Source organism: Cupressus sempervirens, chromosome 5 (genome assembly GCF_028749045.1).
Source record: "Cupressus sempervirens isolate cs-2001-9-10 chromosome 5, ASM2874904v1, whole genome shotgun sequence".
Classification (NCBI taxonomy): domain Eukaryota; kingdom Viridiplantae; phylum Streptophyta; class Pinopsida; order Cupressales; family Cupressaceae; genus Cupressus; species Cupressus sempervirens.
This window is the reverse complement of record NC_143122.1, coordinates 823,145,043-823,153,952: the sequence shown is the minus strand read 5'-3', so window position 1 is coordinate 823,153,952 and position 8,910 is coordinate 823,145,043.

Genomic DNA, 8,910 nt, shown 5'->3' with positions numbered 1-8,910 from the left:
TAAAAAGTACTATAGTTTCTTTGGTCCCTTTTTGTATGTGTGTGTTAGATCTTCTAGTATTTCTCATGGTTATAAGGGGTGTGTTTTAGTGACAAACCTTGAGGATTTAAAAAGATAAAAACCCAAAATACCACAGAGATGCACTAAAGTATCTAGCCTTTCCAAGTGTCTTATCTATCAAGCAAGAGTTGCAGTCTTATAATCTTAGAGATTGGTCCATTTGTGTCACGTATTTCCATTTTTGTTTGTGTCTTTTCTTTGAAGTCAAGAATAATTTTAATTGTGTATTTTCCTAAGAAATGGGATGTGATTCAATCAAGGTTTTAAAGCTAGTGCTTATTTGATATATAGTAAAATGGTTAACAAAAGAAAAAACACAAGAGCTTACACAAGAGCCAATCCTAATGTACCAATGTATACTAATTTTTCTAAAGGTGGTAGGAAGAGCCTCAATAAGAAAAGGTCAGATCCAAATCCCACTTGGAAACCTAGAGGTAGTGTATCAGTTAGCTCTCAGTATTAACTAGTGGTAGGGAGAGAGTCTTCTTCACTCAACTCTGAATTAGAAACCACAAGAATTTTAGGAGAGATATTTACTACCCTAGTACTAGATGAAAGAACATATTAAGATAAGGATATATCACCATTAGGGAATATATCCCCTAGACTAGATCTCATAGCTGAAATGTATTGTAGGTTAGGACTCAAGAGTTCATTTGGAGATCCTTCTAATCCTAAAATAGTCCCATATATTGAACCCAATCTTATAAATCTGGATGACCCTGTTGACTTAGAAGCTACTTCACCAGATCCTGTAGAAGTACAATCAGAGATAGGATTTTTGAAGAGATGGGTTGCTAAGGAAGAAGCTAAGCACATTCATCTAGAAAAGGAGAAATAGCAAGCCACCTTAGATGCTATAGTGGAAAGAGATAATATACTTCAAAGGATGGCTACCTTAAAGGAACAAAATAAAAAGTTAGAAGAAAAAATGACAACCCTCCATGCTGATGTCTTTGGAGATGTAGGCAATCTAAGAGCTAAAGTTAGGAACAAGAAAAACTCCTAAGTCAAAAGCAAGAACCAATCATTACTCAAGTTCAAGCTTGTAAAACTATCCAAGTAGATCCTATAGAACCCACTATTAAAGCTATAGATAAGAGAAAGGGCAAAGCCATAGGTATCCAAGTAAATGAACCTCAAGCTCTATCAAGAAAATCCATAAAGCCTTTCATGTCAAAATTAGATCTAGATCTAGAGAAAGCTAGAAAAGAGAAGGAAGATCTTGCAAAAGAACTTGAGAAGGTGGAGAATGAAGCTCAAGCTGCAAAAACTAGAAGAAAAATTTAGTTCATTAAGTCAAATTTTGCATTAGCTTCATGGCCAAATCTGTCCACCCCAGCTTTAGTTTCTTTACCTACTTGTGGACTAGTAGTTTTAGTTTAGGGAATATCTCAATCTACCCTTGCCTTATCATCCACCATTAATACTCAAGCCCTTGTTGTTCAACCTCAACAATCCCAAAGTGTTCCCCTTAACCAAGAAAATGTAGTGAGCACCTCAAATGTTCTTAGTTTTTAGAAGAAACCTATTTATATGAAAAAGTATAGAAAAATATCATTTGCAGGTATTCCTAGTGCTCCACATCCCATCTCTTTTGATTTAAGAGATAAAGTGGTTAAGTTTTTTGGAAATAATGTTATTACTAGTGAAGAATATTTGAGAATTTTCATAGATATGTTGAATGACTATGAAGTTGAACATGAGGATGCGGTAATGAAGTTGTCTCTTCATTTACTAATTGAGGATGTAAGGGATTGGTTCAAAAGATTACCTGATGATAGCATTAGTTCATGGAGTGATTTAGAGAAGTTATTCAAAGAAAAATATGGAGACAATACTAATGTTAGATTCATGTTAAATGAATTCAGTAACATCAAGAAGAATCCTAATGAGTCCACATTTGATTTCAATGTAAAATTCTAGAAAGGTATTTACAAAATATTTTAGGTTATGAGATTGAATGAGGATGTTTGTCTTACAACATATTTTAATGCTTTTGATAGAAAAATGACTTATTAGTTGAGGGATAAAGATCCTAAAACTTTGAGGGATGCTTATAAGGTTGTAGTAAATATTGAGAATAATAGAAAGGCATCTGGTAAGCTTGGTAGGAGATATGATTCAAAGTTGTTCAATTCCAACAATAACAAAAAAAGGGAGGTTGATTAAACTCTTGTAGGAAAGAAGCTAGAAGAACCCACAATAGGTTAGGTATTGGAATTGTCGAAAAAGATGAATCCTACTAGTTTCAATACCCATAAGCCAAATGTTGTTGAGAAAACCCTTGTGAATAATAGCAATTTCAATAGACAACCTAGAATGTAGAATTGCCCTTATACCACCCAATGGAAGGATAGAAAGCCAATCCCTAACCATACCCAAAATGTAAAAGATAAGGGTACATCAGACCCTCTACAAAGAAGTTCAATAAATATGAATGATAATGTGCCATGGAGTATTATTTGTCAATCACCTCACTTTGTAGAATATTGTGTAGTTTTTCAGTCATTTTCTTCTTATCATAGCTTACAAACTGAGGAGGAGGAAGATGAAAAGAGCCATGATAATGTAAGCTATAATATGGTAAGCATGTGTAGTGATTGTGTTGATTCTGATTTGGAAGAAATAGAAAGTGATCTAGAGAATAAGAAAATTTCTTATCAATTACATCATCAACAAGTTTTTTTAGACAATGAAGGCTATGACAAAGATTAGGTATGTGTTACATCTTTTGAAGTTGGTCATGTAAGTTTAAGAATGCCTTCTAAAGAGGAAATTGATAGGATCACTATAGAGATGATCTCCCAAGTGCCTAGCAATTACAACTTGAGAAATAGAATAGTTAACAATAATGTTGGGAAGCCCTCTAGTATATTCATAAAAGATATTACACATAAGATGAAAGATGAGGACAAGAAGGCTAATGTAGAGATAGTCAAGATTAAAGAAATCGAAACCAAGAAGTGGGAACCCAAGAAAAAAGTGCAATTCCAAGCAAATGAGATAGAAAAAGCATTTGTGCAAGAGAAGGGATCAAGATCTGATATTGCCAAGCAAATAGTAGTCCCTGTTGCTCAGAAGATTCCTATTCCAGGTATGATTGTAAAACCCACTATCTTTGATCCAATTGATATGATATCCATGTTATCACAAATTACTATTAAGGTACCCTTGTCAGAATTATTTAGAATTGAAGAACATAAGAGCAAAGCCTTGTCATGGTTGGGAGGGATAGGAAATAATACCAACAATGTAGAACAAAATGATATTCAGCAGACCCCCTTAGTAGTAGAAGACAGTGGTATCATGTCCCAAATTCCCCAAATATTCTTGGATGATTCATCAGTAGCATACATAGAAGATATTGACCCATTTTTTCTCAATCTGATTATAAAAGGAAAGACCCTAAAAAATTGCATGATAGATTCAAGAGCTTCTAACACAATTATTCCTTTCAAAGTAATGGAAGCTTTAGGGTTGAAAGTAGATACTAAGCAATGTAGATGCAGAGGTATGGATGCTAGAGAAGTTCCAGTCATATGTACTATAAATGCTTTACCATTTAAGATAGCTACATACCTTGAGGTAGAATTGACCATGTCAGTCTTGGTAGTTGATATTCCTCCACAGTATGGAATGTTTCTCTGTAGAAAATGGAGTGCTACTATGGGAGGTAGCCTACAATGTGACTTAACCTATGCAACTTTTCACATTGGTGACAAGGATGTTAAAGTAGACAGAGAGCTAAGGGTTAGTCATATCTTGGGTGAGGAAATTGGCAAAGATGCTACTTTTTTTCTAGACACTAGTGTGAATGCCTTTAGTGGCAAGTTAATTATCCAAGAAGTTGAGAAGTTTCTTGTTGTGATTGAACATAAAGTTGAGTGTTGTATGGACTCATCTATATTATGGACAATGTTCTTTGATGGGGCCAGTTCTAAAGAAGGTGCAGGGGTAGGGGTAGTTTTTGTTTCTCTAGAGAAAAACACTTTCAAATATTCCTTTATCTTAAACTTTTCATGCACTAACAATATATTTGAATATGAAGCCTTGTTGTTAGGGTTGAAAGTTGTTACCCACCATCGAATTAAAAAGTTACATGTTATAATTGATTATGAATTGATTATCTCATAGATAAGAGGAACATATGCTTCTAAGAACAGAAGGTTGAAACCATATAGAAATGTTGTTTGGGATCAAATTGAATTTTTTGATGCATTTGGTATATCATGGAGAGATAGAACTTAGAATAAAATGGCTGACTTGTTAGAAAATGTAGAAATTAAACCCTAGGAGATATCATTTGTAGGAATCTCATAGATTGAAGTTCAAAATAGGCCATCAATACCTGACAATATTGAACATTAGCAATTCTTTGAAGATGAAAAAGACATTGTGAATTTCTTGCTAAATGAAGATAAATACCATGGACAAGAGTTGGACTGTAGTGATTTGGTTCAAACCATAGATGGGAAGGAAACAATTTTTGGTCAAGAGATTATAGAATTAAAAATTAATAAGGTACCTAAAGGTTTGGTTTTTTTGGAGAACATGTTTGATAATCAAGATAGGGTAAGGCTTGGTGCTAAAGATTGTAAACCTCAAGAGCTAGAAGAGATAAATTTGGGTACTATTGAGGCCCCTAAGAAAGTTTATACTGGCCAAAATTTGTCAACTAAAATTAGAAAGCCTTTCATTGACTTACTGAGAAAATATAGACATATTTTTTCTTGGTCATATGATGACCTAAAAGCAAATAGAGAAGAGCTTTTTAAGCATGTCATAGCCTTGAAGGAAAATATAAAACCTTTTAGGCAAAATAGAGACTAGTTAATCCAACTCTAGCCCCAAAAATGAAAGAGGAAATAATGAAGTTAAGGGATGGGGGAATAATTAAACCTATTAGACATTCCACTGGGGTCTCTAATTTAGTACCGATTAGGAAAAAGAATGGAGACATAAAATTGTGTGTAGATTTGAGAAACTTGAACATTGCTTCCCTAAAAGATAAACATGGATTTCCAAACATCAAAGCTATGTTGCAACAAGTAACTGTGTCTAAACTTATGTCTATGATGGATGGGCTCTCAAGATATAACCAAGTCATAGTAAAAGAAGAGTAGTTTAAGACAACATTTACAACTCCCTAGAGAACTTATGTATATGTTAGAATGCCTTTTGGACTAATTAATGTTTGTGCCACTTTTCAAAGAGCCATGGATGTGGCTTTTCATGAGTACATAAATAATTTTATGGTTGTGTACCAAGATAACCTCACAACTTATTCTAAAAGGGTTAAAGACCATTTTAGGCACCTGGAGAAGATATTCATCAAAGCCCTAGAATATGGAGTATCATTAAACCCTAAGAAGTGTAAATTTGGGGTAACTGAAGGAAAATTATTGGGACATATAGTATCAAAGGATGGAGTAAAGATAGATCCTAAAAGAGTATTAGCCATTGATAAAGTCCCTAAGCCAAAGAATGTAAAAGGAATCCAATCTTTCTTTCTTTGGACAAGTTAACTTCCTAAGGAGATTTTTTACAAACTTTGCTAAGATTAGTAGACCTATTTCTAAAATGCTCAAGAAAGGTGCTACTATAAATTGGGATGGTGAACCTTCATAGGCATTTTAGGATATTAAAGCTACCATAAAGAATGCCCCAGTCCTAAGGACTCCTAACTACACAAAGCCAATGCACATATTTTCTTTAGCATCTTTCCACACCATAGCTACAATTTTGTTGCAAAAGAATGAGGAAGGATATGAACAACCCATTTATTTCTTCAATAAGTCACTACAACCTGCTGAATTAAAATATGAGATAAATGAGAAACAAGCTTATGCTTTGGTAAAAGTTGTTAAGGCTTTTAGATGCTATTTGTTAGGTTCTATTTTCATTGCATTTGTGCCCAGTGCTGCTGTAAAGGATATTTTTTCTCAACAAGAAGTATCAGGTAGAAGATGTAGATGGATCAATAGGATTCAAGAGTTTAACATTGAGATACAGATAAAAAAATTGGTAAGAGGTCAAGATTTAGCTAAACTCATGGCTCAATCTAATTTGGATGCTAATCAAATAAATATGGTAACAGATGACCTCAGATCTAATTTATGTGACATGGATCACTATGAGTGGTATGCTAATGTTATCCACTATCTAAAACATATGGAAGCTCCACCTCATTTGACTAAAAATAAGAAAAGGAGCACTAAATTACAAGCCATGAAGTACATAATTATCAAAGGTAGCTTTTGATGGAGAAATTTTGAGGGAATATTACTTAAATGTGTTGATCAAGAAAAGGCTAAAGAAGTCCTAAGTGAAATGCATGATATAGTGTGTGGGGGACATTATATGGCCAAAACCACTACACACAAGGTGATGAGAGCTAGATTCTAGTGGCCATCCCTTTTTAAGATGCTCAAATCATGGTTAGGAAATGTGATGCATGTCAAAAGTTTGTTGGAAAACTAAAATTCTCAGGTAATACTCGAAGCTAGTCGAGGTTCAAGCACCTTTTCAGCAATGGGGTATGGATTTCATAGGTGAGATCTCTCCTAAATCTAGCACTAGCTATTCTTGGATTTTAGGTACTACTGATTACTTCACAAAGTGGGTAGAAGCCATCTCTACAAGAAATGCAACTAGTAAAGTTGTCAACAATTTTTTGGTAAATAATATTATTTCTAGGTTTGGTTGTCCCCAAAGAATTGTAATAGATAATGCAATGTGCTTTAGGTCTGAGGAATTCATAAATTTTTATGACAAGTATGAAATTCCAAGATCAACATCCTCCCCATATCATCCATAAGGAAATGGAAAAGCTGAATCCACAAATAAAAGCTTATTAAAAGTTATTAAGAGGACCTTGGATGATAACAAGAATGCGGGATTCCAAGTTGCAACTAGCAATATGGGCTGACAAAGTGACTATGAAGAAGGCCATTAGAGTAGCCCCATTTGATCTAGTATATAGAATTTAGGCAAGGATGCCTTAGAATAACTTGGTAGGACTCCACAATTACATCTAGTGAAGATATTATAGATGATATGCAAGAAAGGTTGGATGAGCTTGTAGGGTTAACAAAAACAAGAAGAGAAGCATCTTTTAAGAATCAAAAGCTACAAATACAAGTTAAAACATTATAAGATAAAAGGATAGTGAGTAAAAAGTTTGAAGATGGAGATTTAGTCCTAATGTGGAATGCCAAAATTGAGGAAAAAGGAAAACATGGTAAATTTGATCCTATCTAGTTAGGTCCCTATTTGATTGAAAACACTTGGGGAGAAGACTCTTATGTTCTCAAAGATTTGTTTGACAACATTCTTGAACTACTAGTTCATGGATAGTTCTTGAAGAGGTATTTTTCTTGAAAAAATACTTGTTTCTTCCATGAACAATTGTTTAGGGTTTTCTTGTACATTTGTAAGTCCTTTTGTCTTTGTTCAGTTTCCTGTATATAGTCTTCCTATGTTTTTTGTTCTCCTAGAGTGGTCTATTTGTAGGGAATCTTTGTGGGTTTCTTCTCTAATAAATTCTAAGCCCTCATTTGAATCCATGTTTTTCAATGTCCCCAAATAGAGCCATTTTTGGTCTGATTTTTTGCAAGATAATTTTCCCCCAGTCTAGGTACAAAAAATCAGAGTTGAATCCATTAATGGTAAATAGGGTTTCTAGTCTTTGGTCTTGTGGATTTGTTAACCTTTGAAAAGATTTGTTAGACCCTAAGTCTCATTCTTCTTAAAAAATTTTGGGGCATGAAACCTCTTTTTTCTTTTAAATGTGCAAATATTCTATATCCATTTAAAAATTTTCATGCCCCCAAGTGGCCTTATTCTTTTCTATTTCTCACTATCTAATCCTTGAAAGATCTATGATAGTTTCTATCTCACTATGAAAAGATGCAAGTGTTTTACCCTACGTGACATAGTGACTGCCACAAAATTGAAGGAAGGTACCATGAAATGGAGGTGCGATGATTGAAGATTGTATTGTGTCAAAAATTTTAGTCACATGCACTTTGTTAGTGCTATCAAAGCTAGAAAGGGAACCAAGTATTACTGAAGGCAAAAGAAGTCATCAAAATATAGTTTCTCTGATGGGTCATTATGTCTCTATCAGAAAAACTAAGTGTCTTGCCATTAGCGACATAGCACCCAGCTAGGAAATACATGTCATGAAGGCTTCCAAACTTTTAGTGAACATAAAGACTTGCACGTGGTGTGGTGAGTAATGATTTTATTGTTATGTTAGAAGCATTAATGAGGGTAATTATGACTTGAGTTGCCTTTATCTTTTCGGTACCAAGTTTTGATAAGACACCAGAGGTTGCTATGTCACTATCATGAAATTAGTGATCTTTTTCATTAGTGACATAACACCTTGATGAAAATTAATAATGTAGTAACTTTTTCAGAAGGTGGGTCCCAAACACATGCTCCATCAGATATCAATTATGGGACATAGTGACATCTAGTGGGATACACGTATGCAATGGGAAAAGTGAAGGCGTTAGAGGTCACTATGTCACTATAATGAAAATTATGTGTCACCATTAGCAGCATAATGCCCAGCCATGAAATAAAGACATGGTGGGACCCAAGCAATGCGGCAATGTGATCAGGATTAGAATATGTTTTGATATGCCAGCTGTTCAAGATATCCTCACATCATCAATCACTTGGATCCATGCCCCATTCATAAATTAGGTGAAAGATTATAGTCTTTCGATAAAGCTTAAATCAATGATTAGAGCTACCTTGCCATGAAAAGATGTGCATTTTTTACTCTATACAATGTAGTGACTAGGGGACCCACCACATCTTATGTATGTCATTCAG